Below are 14,209 nucleotides of genomic sequence, written 5' to 3' on the forward strand. Positions count from 1 at the left end.
CTCTTGTCCTCCTACACACCAGCAAAATGGAGCTGTCCAAAGAAAACAGAGCTAAAATTTGGGCTTTCTCTCTTGGCCCATGCATCCATGGCACAAAGGTTTTGGGCTAAGGCTTTTGAGACAGGATACTTCCTTATAAACCGCATGCCCACTCCATTAGTGCACAAAAAATCTCCTTTTGGAGGTCTTGTTCAATGTTCCTTCTAATGGGCCTGTACATAAACCAATGGACTTCTAATTCAATGGTCTACTTCCATGACACTACATGCCTATTTTAATGCGGATTGGGCTAGTTGTCCTGATGCTAGAAAATCTACAAGTGGTTTTTGTATTTTTCTAGGACCAAATCTAATATTTTGGAGTGCCCGCAAGCAATCTATTGTTTCTCGATCAAGCATTGACGCTGAATATAGGGCATTTTCAATACTACTGCATAACTTATTTGGCTTCAATCATTATTTCAAGAACCTGGGATTTTTCTTCCACACCGCCTGATTTACTTTGGTGACAATATTGGTGCAATGCATCTTTCAGCAAATCCCTGTTTTTCATGCTCGCACGAAACATATTGGAATCGATTTTCATTTTGTGCGGGACAAAGTAGCATTTGGTTCTTTCAAGGTTTGGTTTCTATCAATTAAGGATCAATTAACAGATATCTTCACAAACCTCTGTTGGCCACACATTTAGGATTGGTTCGATCCAACCTCAATGTACATGCTTTACGGTTGATTTTGAGGGGGAGTGATAAGGATAGTTCAACTGCATTTGAATGAAAATGATAAGGCCTTCTTAGCAACTCATAAAGATAAAAGATCATTCAAACAACTCAAGGACTCCTACAAGAAAACTCCACAACGAACTAAAGATAATTCTTGAAGAAATAACAACTTCTTTCTGATGTAATCTATACATTTGAACTGTAACATCATGATTAAAAATGAAATCATAACCCTCAACAGATTGACAAGAGCGAAACATATTCACTCAGAATTATATTCTCACAAAGCACAACATGGACAGAGTTGCTTCTTTAAGTAGCTCATATTGAATGTCATCATCTCCTGATTTTTTAAATATTTTTTGGTAAAATTACAACATAGAAATCTTACCAAAATATGTAATATCCTCTCTCTAAATCCGCTTAAAGGGTGCAACTTTTTCTTTGCCCATATGTCTTCTTTGTGTCCTAATCTTTTACACAGCCAGTTCGAAGCGGTAGGTTGGCAACCAAACTAAAAAATTACAAAGCCGGTCCCAAGCCCTTAATTGACAACCAACAATAAGCTTGGTGACAGAATAAAAAATATGTATCAAGAAATCTGAACCTCAGGCCTACCCATAACCACTACTTACCACCTGGGCGAAGGCTCTGGGATTATATCCAATGAAATAAGGCTTTCTTTAGTTTAGTGGCATACTATTCAGTTGGTTCCTTAATACTCACCTGGTCTCATTATCCAGCATGTTTGTGCTCTTTATATTGTTCTGGTGTTGGGTACGTGGTTTTCTTCTAGAAGAAGGGAGGGGAAAGAGAGAAGTGGGATTCTCTGTAAACAAATCCAGGGCTTGATTATCAAAAGTTTACTATGTACGAGTAGTTACAAGTTCTTCTCCTAAGATTGTTCTTATTAACCATATAAAGGCTGTATCTATGTAACAATTATAGAAGCTTTAAGTGGATTCTCTGTATCTTGTTACTTATAATTTCACCCATTGAATTTGTTGTTGTTTTGCTTGGAATAGCATCAATCCGTCCTCTTGCTTCAATAGCATCAATGACCTGTTTTGCATCACCCTCAACTAGTATATTTGGGATACCCCTTTCATGACAGTAGCTCACCCCATAGAAAACTGCCATTGTCAAAGCAGCAGCTGGTTCGACCAAGCCTACTTTGGGAACGCTTTTTGCTGCTCTCACCTTACCCTCTTAGTCACGAACTATGATACCAAAACCCATCCTGCCTGCCTTTGCATTGAGAGCAGCGTCAACATTCACCTTGCACCAGCCCACTGGAGGTCTCATCCATGTAGCAATTCTTTCTTCCTGCACTGGTTGAGCCCATCCGTCAGGTACTGAAACACGATGGAGTTCCTCGATTGCTCGGGTTGCGTCTTCTACAAGAGAAACAGGATGGAGAAAATCACCATCATGTACCCATGCATTGTGCCTAAACCATATCCTCCTCGCTATTTCCATAAACGAACAGAAGTCCTCCTTGCTACATTTTTGGGAAAAAACCTCTACTACTTCACGGAAATCAGGGCCATAGACTACACTCTTTTGGAACACCCAAGCACTTGCCAACCCCCCCCCCCCACACACACATCCTGAGCCGAAGGACACCCCCATAAAATAGGGTAAGTAGTTTTGACCTCCAAAACTGCAAATAGGATACATCGGGTCATTTACTACTCTCCTCTTCATGAGGTTCTCCTTTGTAGGCAAGAGATTTTGGCATGCTCTCCAAATGAAAATTTTCCCCGCATTTGTAATGGGCAAAGTCCAAATCTCCTTCCATAGAGTGCTATCCCCCGATCTAAGGGAACATTCAGGTTGCTTTAATTCCTCCATTTCTTTCACAAAATGGTATGCACTACTCATCGAGAAAATTCCATTCTGGGTCCCCCTCCACACTTGTACATCTGGTTGGTTGGTAAGGCTTATGGGGATAGCCTTGATAGCCCTGCAATCCGTCTGATTGAATATGGCCTCAATCAAAGGGATATTCCAACAATGTAAGTTCTGATCAATGATTTCCCTGACCTTAGCATTAGCCCCCAGGAATTTCGGTGGTGATTGGACTAAGTAAGTACTTAGTGTAGGGAGCCATTTATCTTCCCAAATCCTCACCTTTGCGCCATCGCCAATTCTCCAACTCAGCCCCTCACGTACAATATCCTTCGGACCATGTATGCTTTTTCAAGCAAAGGATGGCTTGGACCCCATATTGGCTTCCAGGATTGTGCTTGTAGGATAATACTTTGCATGCATAATCCTTGTCATCAAGCTGTCTTGTGACCTCCAAAGCCGCCAAGCTTGTTTAGCCAATAATGCTCTATTAAAGAAATGAAGATCCCATAAACCCATTCCTCCCCGAGCCTTCGCCACACCCAATCTTGCCCAACTCATCCAATGAATGTGTTTGCCATTAGTTTGGTTGCCCTACCAAAAAGTTTGCATCATGGGATTAAGTTCACTACATAATACTTTGGGTAGTAAAAACACACTCATGCTATAAGTGGGTATCGCCTGAATCACTGCTTTAAGTAGAATTTCTTTTCCCGCTTGGGAAAGGAATTTCGACTTCCAATCCTGCAACCGCTTCCACACCCTCATTTTGATATCCTGAAACGCAGTCATTCTTGATTTTCCAACTAAGGCAGGTAGACCCAAATAAGTATCAAACTGTTGTGAGGAAGGAATTCCTGAAACCTCAAGCAAATTTTGTTTGGTTTGTGCTTTAGTATTCCTGCTAAAGAAAATGGCAGTCTTTTCCTTATTCAATCTCTGCCCCGATGCCTTCTCATATGTACTCAATAATTTAGAGAGCCTGTTCCAATGCTGTAAATCCGCTCTACAGAATAAGAGACCATCATCAGCGAAGAAAAGGTGGTTTAGACGCAGTCCCTTCTTTGACGTGGGCACTCCCTGAATATACCCTATTTGTTTTGCCCTTATCAATAGGGAGCTGAGGGCTTCCGCACATAATTAAAATAAGTAGGGCGATATGGGATCTCCCTGTCGCAGACCACGAGAAGGATATATATGCCTTATTGGATTTCCATTCACCAGGATTGCATAGTTCGCTATACGAACACACATCATAATGAGATTAATCCATTTTTCAGTTAAGCCCATCCGCCTCATTACTGCTTCCAAGAATTGCCACTCCACCCTATCATATACTTTACTCATATCGAGCTTAATGGCCATGTACCCATCCTTACCCCACATACGGGTGTGCATCGTATGTAACGTCTCATAAGCTACAAGAATATTATCTGAAATCAAGCATCCCAGAATGAAGGCACTTTGATTCGGAGAAATTAATTCTGGGAGGACTTTCTGAATTAGAAGATGCCACATCATTTCTTCCACCGTATATCCCCTTGTCTCTTACGCGTCGACGGTTTGGGGAAGGGACTCTAAGCCATGGTCCAAACTGAGTAGTTTCCCCCTGGGTCCTCGAAACATTTCGCTTCAGACATCCTAGTCTTCCATGTCAGATACACCCACAGTGAAAACATATCTTAGGGAGTCATTCTTAATGGAAATCAATCCACACTGACTTCCCATTCAACCTCAGCTTTCTCCCACAAGCAATGGGTTTATTAAGATCGATTTTTATCCTCACTCGTAAATACTCCCCCCATCGTACTCCCTCTTCATCTGTATCAACTACCTCCACCTCCCCCACCGATGCACCAATCTGGGACCCTACTTCCGTCCCCATGCAGGCTAGAGGTAGGTTACACATACGGACCTAAAAGGCTACTTTCTCGAACTCGATCTCTGTCGGCAGTGTTAGCCCGTCAAAATCCTCCACTGAAAAAAGACTCCCTTCAAAAACCCATAGTCTTCCCTCCAACACCCGCAATTTATCCCATGACTTCTCAAACTCCATCAAGAACAGGTTTTCCCCCAAGAATTGAAAGACAAAGTGCCTGAGGGTCTCCATCCTCGGATTTGGGTTGATCTTATGATGTCCTTGCTCACCATTCGCTCCACTAGCAGTCTGCCGACCAAGCATGACCTTCCTCTATTCACAATTTCCGCCACAATCTGGTCCTTTATCTCCACCTCTACACTTTCTTCCTCCGTCAAAGAAAGGTTCCCCCACATCCTAGTAAGATCATCCACCATAGTACTCATCGAAATCCACAGCCGTCAGTAATCTGGTATCCTTTCCTTCACAGCCTATTGAGAGACTTGAAGCACGTTTTCTTTCTCCTCAAGGTTTTCAAGCCGAGAGAGAAAAACTTGCGATATGTAGATTTCAACTTAAGACCTATTTGATAGCTAACCTACTCCCTTACTACTAAAGCCAATGCACATGGCTGTTAATTTATCATTTTCATATAGATGGAAAAGGTGTACCATATCCTAGGAATTTTACTTTTTAATTTTTATATAAAGAAAATAGCTTCTTTATTACATATGTAGACTCTCAGATGGGATATTTCCATTTTTTTTTATTGATTAACAAGATTGGTTAGATTCGACAAGCTGCTAAGGAATGCCACATGGCTATGATTTAAGATTAAACAGAGCAGCTAGGGATCTAAAATGTCAAGCTTATGGCTCAACATATCATGGATATCAAAAGTTCCATCAAACGAAAATATAGGACCATTTGAATCCATCAAATTTTTATTACATTAAGGCAAGAAATAATCCAATTCGTGTACAAACTATTAATTGTTTTTAACAAGGGAACAAAGTAAGATCATCCACCACAAGCCTAGTATATGTGAAAACTTCTGGAACACAAAATTCATCTTTTTATCCAATCATTTCAAGAATTAGAATGTATGAACTGGGAGATAAATAGGAACTAGGAAAGTGGATGGACTCACATTGGCTAAATACTGCTAAGTAAGAGAAACAAGCATCCTCCCATTAATGGCCTTATTCCTGTTTACCTGCATCCAAATTTTCCATGCAAAGGGCATATTCAAATAAATGCAAGCAAATGCCGTTAAGAACAATTACAATGCTGCATTTGGTGGCATCGAAAGGGGGAATGTAGTGCCAGATTCATACTTTGGTCGCTTTCTAGTCTGATGGATTTGGATTTGAATCAGAATTCTCGCAAACAAAAACAGTTCCAGATACAAGCAGAAGTTTTGGAATTTATAGTACCGGAGTTCAAACCAACTCAAATTTTGCACGACCAAACACGGGCTATTGTTTATCTCCTAATTAAGATATAGAGAAAAAAAAAAAAAATTGGCAGATTAGGAAAAAACAAATTCTTCTATAGCATCAAAAGAAAACCCAGCACAGCTCAAGGTTAATCCTAGATAGAACTAAAACCAACATACAAACAGCTATATAATTCAATCCAGCTTGACATAACAAAATTCCCAATTTCGCTTATTCCTTTTTTTTTCACAACATTTATCGATTTTTTACAGCCAACATTTCTCCAGATAATTATCAATAGGAGCCAAATCAAGAATAGGAAAACTGTAACAATGAACGCAACAATCTGAAGATAGATTAGATAGTAGGCATATCAAACAATCAAATCAACCCCATTTTTCCATTGGGCTTGTTTTTCTTTTACGGATAAAGAAACCCGTATAATCAAACTAGAAGAAGAAGAAGAAGAAAATAAATGAAAAGAAAAAGCTTTATAAAGAAATAGCTACCGGAGATTAGAGACTCACAACGCAAAGAAAGAGCTATATCACCGTCGTTTCAAGCTATTGGACGTTCTTCCCCAAGCGAACTGGACTCAGAGACAAGCACCGAGCTATGTCAATCACAACGGTAAAATACGTTTAAACGGCACTAGTTTAACTACTTTATTTTTTTAAACATTGGTTTCGTATTGTATTGTAGATACTATCTCGAAAACGGCCAAAAACAGAGATGATACATTCATCCAATGTTCGTCCAAAAATTGACAAAAATTCATGTCAATGCCTTTCAAAATTCGACACTTGCCTCTATACCTCATTAAAAATTAAAAGATTATTAAAAAAAAAAAATTAAAAAAAATGGGTGGCTAAAGCCACCTTGACCGGTTTGGGGGTGGTACGGTCACTTCCATTTTGGAACCACTTCCAACAGCCTTGGGAGTGGTTCAACCACCCGTTTGGCATGGGGTAGTTTTGGTCATCCTAAAACAGCTAATCTGAGGGTGGTTTGGCCACCCCAATAATAACCCTAATTTTTTTTTTTTTCTTTGGCCTTTTAGAGGTGGCCACCACCCCTATAGGACTGATATTGGTGGCCAAACCACCCCATGGCCTGTGGATGTAGTTTAGCCACCCGTAAAAGGCCAAAAAAAAAGAATTAAAAAAATTTAAGGGTTACAATTGGGGGTGGCCAAAACCACCCAGGCCAAACGGGGTGGCTCAAAGTTGTTGGGAATAGTTTTGGCTACCCTCAATTTGCAAGTCGGGGGTGATGGAACCGCTAAAAAAAAAAAAATTAATTAATTAATTTTTTTTTTCAAATTTTTAATAATATCAGCTTTTTAATTTTTAATTTTTTAAATTTATGAGGTATAGAGACACATGTTAGATTTTGAATTTTTTTAATTATACATATATGCATACTGAAAAATATAAATGTACAATACTTAATCATGTAATTCATTGACAATTCATGTTAACATGAACTTCGTTGCTGACTCAACACATGCAAGCAATGCAGCACATGACAGCAAAGCCAAAGCAGCAATGCAGCACATGACAGCAAAGCTAGCAACACTGCCGCAACCCTATATTCCAGACTTAGAAATAACTATCATGCAGCTGTACATTGCATTGTCGGTGGAAGAAAATCAAAGGCAAATCAAGGTACCAAGATCCTTACTATATCAATTAAGGAAGGAGAATATATGTCCTGCAGAATTTCCAGCTACATATGTGATACCTATTGTGCTCAACAAGAAAAGACTATGAAGGAAAGAAGAACACTACAAGAAAGATCTTTGGAGCTAACAAGGAAAGATGTTCCTAATTCACAATTAAACAGAATATTCTCTATTAATGTAATAACGTGACACTCAAGAATTGTAGTTGTAGTTCTCATTGTATATAAGGCTGTACGTGTAGTTCTCATTGTAAACTCAAGCAATTATAATACAAGTTTTACAGAAATTTTCATGGTATCAGAATCAAAAGTCTTAAGATCGAACCTTGACTCTGTCAATTCACCCTCAATTTCAATTAAATATTCTACGTGTTGGGCCTCACCTATTAAAAAGAAGTTTGAGCCTACACGTGAGAGGGAGTGTTAAAGTAATGGTTAATTGATTAAATTTACCTCTTCCTATTAGCTTAAACTTTTAGGACAAGCGGTGATTTAACATGGTATCAAAACAACATTATCCGAAACAAATGGGTGTATAAGATAAAACATAAAGCTGATGGTTCTATTGAAAGGTTCAAAGCAAGGCTGGTGGCAAGGGATTTGATCAGCTCAGTGGGATAGACTACACTGAGACTTTTAACCCTGTCATTAAACCATTCACAATTTGAGTTATTTTGGTCTTTGCTGTTCACTTTGATTGGGAGATTAGACAAATAGATGTATCTAATGCATTCTTGCAGGGTTCCTTAGCTGAAGAAGTGTACATGGAGTAACCACAAGGTTTCATTGACAAGCAAAATTCTGGACTAGTTTGCCGCCTCCACAAAGCAATTTATGGCTTAAAACAAGCTCCTCGAGCTTGGTTTACCAGATTGTCATCCTTTTTGCTTGATCTTGGTTTCATTGCATCATTTGTGGATACTTCGTTGTTCATTTATAATCATGGACAAGCTCAGCTTTACATGTTAGTTTATGTAGATGACATTATCCTCACAGGGACTCATCCATCCCTAATTGCTGCTGTCATTGCCAAACTCCAACATGAATTCCCTTCGAAGGATTTGGGACCTTTGCATTATTTTCTTAGCATTCAGGTTACACGCCACAGCATAGCATAGCATTCATCTCTGCCAATAGAAATATATTTCAGAATTGCTTGTTAAAGCTCATATGGATGGAGCCAAACCTGCGAAGTCACCTTGCCCATCAGGATCTAAATTGTCTTGGCATGATGGTGAGCTTTTATCTGACCCTACTCCATATAGACAACTTGTTAGAGCCTTACAGTATTGTACACTCACAAGGCCAGAGATAGCTTATTCTGTCAACCAATTATGTCAACATTTGCACAATCCTTCTTCTACACATTGGACTGTAGCAAAAAGAGTCTTAAGGTATCTAAATGGTTCCTCTGATCATGGTCTTCAGTATACCAAGAGTCAGCTTCAACTCAATGCCTTTTGTGACTCTGACTGGGCAGGCTACTCTAATGACCGTCACTCCACTACTGGTTTTGTTATATTTTTAGGTGATTGTCTTATCTCATGGTCTGCTAAGAAACAATCGGTGGTCTCCCGGTCCAGTACTGAAGCTGAATACATGTCTCTTGCAATTACTACAGTTGAGGTATTCTGGTTGCGTATGCTTTTCAAGGAACTCAAAGTCTTTCTTCCTATGACTCCCATCCTTTGGTGTGATAATCTTAGTGCCCTTGCTCTAGCTTCTAATCCTGTGTTTCATGCTAGAACTAAACATATTGAAGTGGACTATCATTTTATTCGAGAAAAGGTTCTTAATCGTGATATCTTACTCCAATTCATCTCTACTGGGGATCAAGTGGTAGATATTTTTACCAAGGACTTATCTTCAGCTCGTTTCTTGTTTTTGAAATCCAAGCTGATGGTGCTTTCACCTCCTATCAGCTTGCGGGGGATGTTAACATGAACTTAGTTGCTAACTCAACACATGAAAGCAATGCAGCACATGACAGCAAAGCCAAAGCTAGCAATGCAGCACATGACAGCAAAGCTAGCAACACTGCCGCAACCCTACATTCCAGACTTGGAAATAACTCTCATGCAGCTGTACATTGCATTGTCGGTGGAAGAAAATCAAAAGCAAATCAAGGTACAAAGATCCTTACTATATCAAGGAAGGAGAATATATGTGCTGCAGAATTTCCAGCTACATATGATACCCTATTGTGCTCAACAAGAAAAGCCTATGAAGGAAAGAAGAACACTACAAGAAAGATCTTTGGAGCTAACAAGGAAAGATGTTCCTGATTCACAATTAAAGATAATATTCTCTATTAATGTAATAACGTGACACTCAAGAATTGTAGTTGTAGTTCTCATTGTATATAAGGCCGTGTAGTTGTCATTGTAAATTCAAGCAATTATAATACAAGTTTTACATAAATTTTCAATTCAAATACTTAATCAAGTTAATCATATTATTCATGTACAATGATAATGTATTTGTATAATATCAAATTAAGTAATTGGTATTGGATTAAACAATGTGTAACTTTTTTTTTTTGAGAAGAATAGAGCGACTTTTATAAATAGCTAAACAAACTTAAGCATAATACTCCACAGTAGGGCTGAAATAGCGGTTGCAGTTAGTGGCTAAAACCGCTAACCGCAACCGCCTAGGCGGTTAGTAAAAATTACTAACCGCCTCCGCTAACCGGATAGCGGTTAACCGCCCGGTTAGTGGTTAACCGCTTTGTGATAACCGTTTTTTCCTAACCCCTTTTTTTGGGCTTTTTTTTGGACTGGTTTTGGACCAATTTTGGACCTGTTTTGTGCCAATTTTGGCCCGATTTTGAGCTCACTTTAATCATTTTTTTTGCTCATTTTGAACCTTTTTGTTTTTGTTTTTGTTTTTGTTTTTTCCCTTTTCATGGCCATTTTAGCATTAAAAATTGCTATATACCAAAATCTTGTTGGCCACCTTCTACAAATCTACACATCATACAATATAATGATAAAATTACAACAAAATCATTACTTCACTTGTAGTCTTATACACAACATAGAATTAAAATAAAACACAAACAAGTTCATAAACTTACAAGCAACAAAAAAAACCAAGATGATTGAACTTAAGCTTGAGGTTCATTTCGATCAACCAAAAAAAATTCATCAAAATTCAATTAACCAAGACAGCCCATTTCAACTAACATTTTCAAAGAAATTCATGCCAATCCCCACCTGTGCAGAAATTGGAAAACATTAGCAAGTAGCATCTAGCATAAATAAATTAATAAGTAATGAAATAATAACCTTAATTACCATGACAATTCAATTAAATATTTATTCAATCAAAGGATGATTCGGTCATTGAACTTGAAGCTTGAGGCCCATCTACAATAGAATAAGTTAAATGAATTAATAAGTAATTAAAAGTAAATAAATTTGCAAATCACTAATTTAAAAAACATTTACCTATATCATCACAACTTTCCAAAAAATCCTCAAACTCATCATGGCTTATGCAGTCCAATAACCAGTTCTGTGTGCAAATCAAGGCCTCAACAGTAATTGGAGACAATGAACTCCTAAAGGAATCCAATACACGTCCACCGGTGCTAAATGCGGACTCAGATGCAACAAAGGAAATAGGAATGGCCAATACATCACGAGCTATCTCAGCAAGGATAGGGTAGTTGGATGCATAAATCTTCCACCAAGCCAAAATATCAAACTCTTTTGTTTCTACTACAGGCCCATCATGTAAATACCGATCCAACTCAGACCTACACTGCAAATCATTCACTTTCTCAACATGTTGGGAGAACATCTTTCTAAATTGCGCCTCACTATCTTCCAAGTTATCACAAGCAACATTATCATAAACATCATTTGAACTTGTGATATTCACATCAACAAACGACGACCCCATCTGAAATTTATTGTATTGGTCCATCAAACGTTTTAGAAGATCTTTCACAATCCCTTTACCTTTCCTGCCCACTCAGACCCATTGCATCTTTCCAACCAAAACTCCAATGCCATCATCTTAGAACGGGGGTCAAGAATAAAAGCAACATAGATCATGAAGTTGATGTTATCCATATTCTCTCAATACTTTTCGTACTTAAGTTTCATATTTATACTCACACCACTCAAGATAGGATCAAGACTAAGACACCCAACATTCAATGTATGCTGAATGATACAAAGTTGCATGAAATATGAGTTGGAGGTGACATGAGTTGAACCTAAAAAGTAATAAATAACTGAAATGAATTAATAAATAATGTAATGTAATTTGAATTTGCAAATAACTAATTTATCAACATTTACCTGAAAACTTCAACATGGCATCATAAAAAACCTTAAAAAATTTCACAAGTGCCCTAGCATTTTCCCAATAAGTAGAAGAAACAATAAACAGATGGCCATCATCTTCACCTAGTAAGTCAAAAGCTTTTTGGTACTTCTCAGCGGTGCTCAACATTAAATATGTAGAATTCCATCTAGTTGCAACATCAAGGCACACCATCGTCCCACATTTAATATTTTCCCGCACTATACAACTTTTAAACTTGGCGAGCTTTGACGGTGAAGACCTCACATATTTCATTGCATTCCTTATAATACCAACACAATCTTTCAAGTCATCTACGCCTTCCCTTACAACAATATTTAAAATATGGGCAGCACATCGCATGTGAATGAATTCGGCCTCCTAAAACAGCTTTAGGCTTTTTTTGCAGCCTACCCTTTATATGATCAATCCCCCACTTATTGGCCGAGGCATTATCAACTGTAATAGTGAAAAACACTCTCAATCCCTCACTCTAACAATGTAGCCTTCAACATTCTTCCAATAGATTCACCCTTATGATCGAAAATTTGACAAAACTTGATTATCTTTTTATGCATTTTCCAATCACTATCTATCAAGTGAGCGTTAACACACATGTAGCTCAAATTTTGAATAGATGTCCATGTGTCGGTAGTTAAGCAAACCCTTGTACCACTCAAAAAACCCTTCAACACAAGCTTTTCTTTTTGATACATTTTCAAGCAATCTTTTTGTAGAGTAATACGGCATGGTAATTTGAACCTAGGTTCAATTCCATTCATCAACTTTTTAAATGAAGGACTTTCAACATGCCTAAAAGGCCTCTCACTTTCAATGAAATACTCAGTCAACAAAGTCCTACATCTTTTTTGATCTAACTTCATAAATCCAACTTGGTTGCTAATAGTACCTTCTGCTGATTTCATAAGTGACATTTACAATAGAGATTGGCCTTTGGTCACTTTAGATTTTTTAAGTGGAGAGTTTTGACAACCGGAGGTAAGATGGGTCATCATGGATGACATTCCATTTCTCCTATAATGACACCTTATTAACCTTTGGCAGTAATTGCAAATAGCTTTAGGGTTCTCCTTGTCAATAGGTTCCACTTTCTTAAAATGTTTCCACACAATAGAATGATTTATAGGTGGTCTTTTGGTTTGTTGTTGTTCAAGGTTGAGGGAAGAAGATGATTGGGTTTCAACATTTTCAGTAGAATCTATCTGAAGATGAGGGGTACTTGTGTCCGTGGCCTTACTTGCATCACTCAAAGTATCATCCATCTGTTATTATATAGATAATAATGAGCAACAATAACATTTGCTTAATACATGGTAATTGTGTAAATGGTGTAAGCATACCAAAATCAAAATCATACAAAGTAGAAAATGGGAAAATGAAATGGCTTTGAAATTGAAAATTATTGGAAGAACAAGCCAAACAGAGGGTTTAGCCGTTGGAGAATGATAATAAAATCCAATGATTATGAGCTTAATTAGAGCTAATTAATTGTATCAAATTGCGGAAATTGTTGCAAACATAGTTCATAATAAGGTTGTATATTAAATCATATTAAATACCGTATAAAAGGGGTCTATATATACAAGCCAATAATACAGACATATATATAATCCATGCGTAACAAATACTGCATATAATCTAACAAATACAAAATAAGAGTATTCCTTGCAGCCTCATCAAAGAATTTGGAACTTTATATTATTTATCATTCCAATTTCTACAAAACATACTGAAATTTATTATTGGTAAGAAGTAATTGTACAAATTACATCCTCCAAAGAACACTAATCCTTAATTTGGTTGAAGTCTTCTTCGTCAACGTCGACATTTTGGTTTGGTGAAAGTGGGTGATAATATAATAAAATAAAATAAAATAAAAAAATTGAGAAAGATCCCAAACAGCCCCTACTTCCTCAAACACTAATGCATTGCTCCCCATTCCTTCTTCAATTCCCTTGTTTTTGTTTCAGCTCCCATTCCTTTCTCTTTCTTTTTCTCTCTCTCTCTCTCTCTCGGACAAAGAAGCAAACAGCCTTTAGGAATTGAATCTATCTCTCTGATTTATGACATTATATCATTAGACCCAACATTTTCTCTCTTAATAATTATTAATGGATTATGAATGGTTTTAAAAACTACACTCATAAAACTCTCACAACCCAAACCAGATCTTTTAGTATATAAGTATATTCAACCTAAACTCTCGATCGATCTCAGCTCACACACTTGAAACTCTCATAATCCCGAAATTCTGATACATCTAATGTTGCTTGCACATTGTAATAAACAAACTTTTGATTAACAGAAAAAAAATAAAAA

At 37.6% G+C, this 14,209-nt stretch overlaps 1 long non-coding RNA gene across 1 annotated transcript; it reads right to left on the minus strand.

Moving 5' to 3' along the window:
• Positions 1 to 674: 674 nt before the first annotated feature.
• On the minus strand, positions 675 to 6,600 carry LOC132168926 (uncharacterized). The gene is made up of 3 exons (XR_009438942.1): positions 6,397 to 6,600; positions 5,581 to 5,646; positions 675 to 762 (listed from the first exon to the last, which is right to left on the minus strand). It is a non-coding gene; the product is annotated as an uncharacterized LOC132168926 (long non-coding RNA).
• Between the last annotated feature and the right edge of the window lie 7,609 nt (positions 6,601 to 14,209).

Source organism: Corylus avellana, chromosome ca2 (genome assembly GCF_901000735.1).
Source record: "Corylus avellana chromosome ca2, CavTom2PMs-1.0".
NCBI classification, from domain to species: domain Eukaryota; kingdom Viridiplantae; phylum Streptophyta; class Magnoliopsida; order Fagales; family Betulaceae; genus Corylus; species Corylus avellana.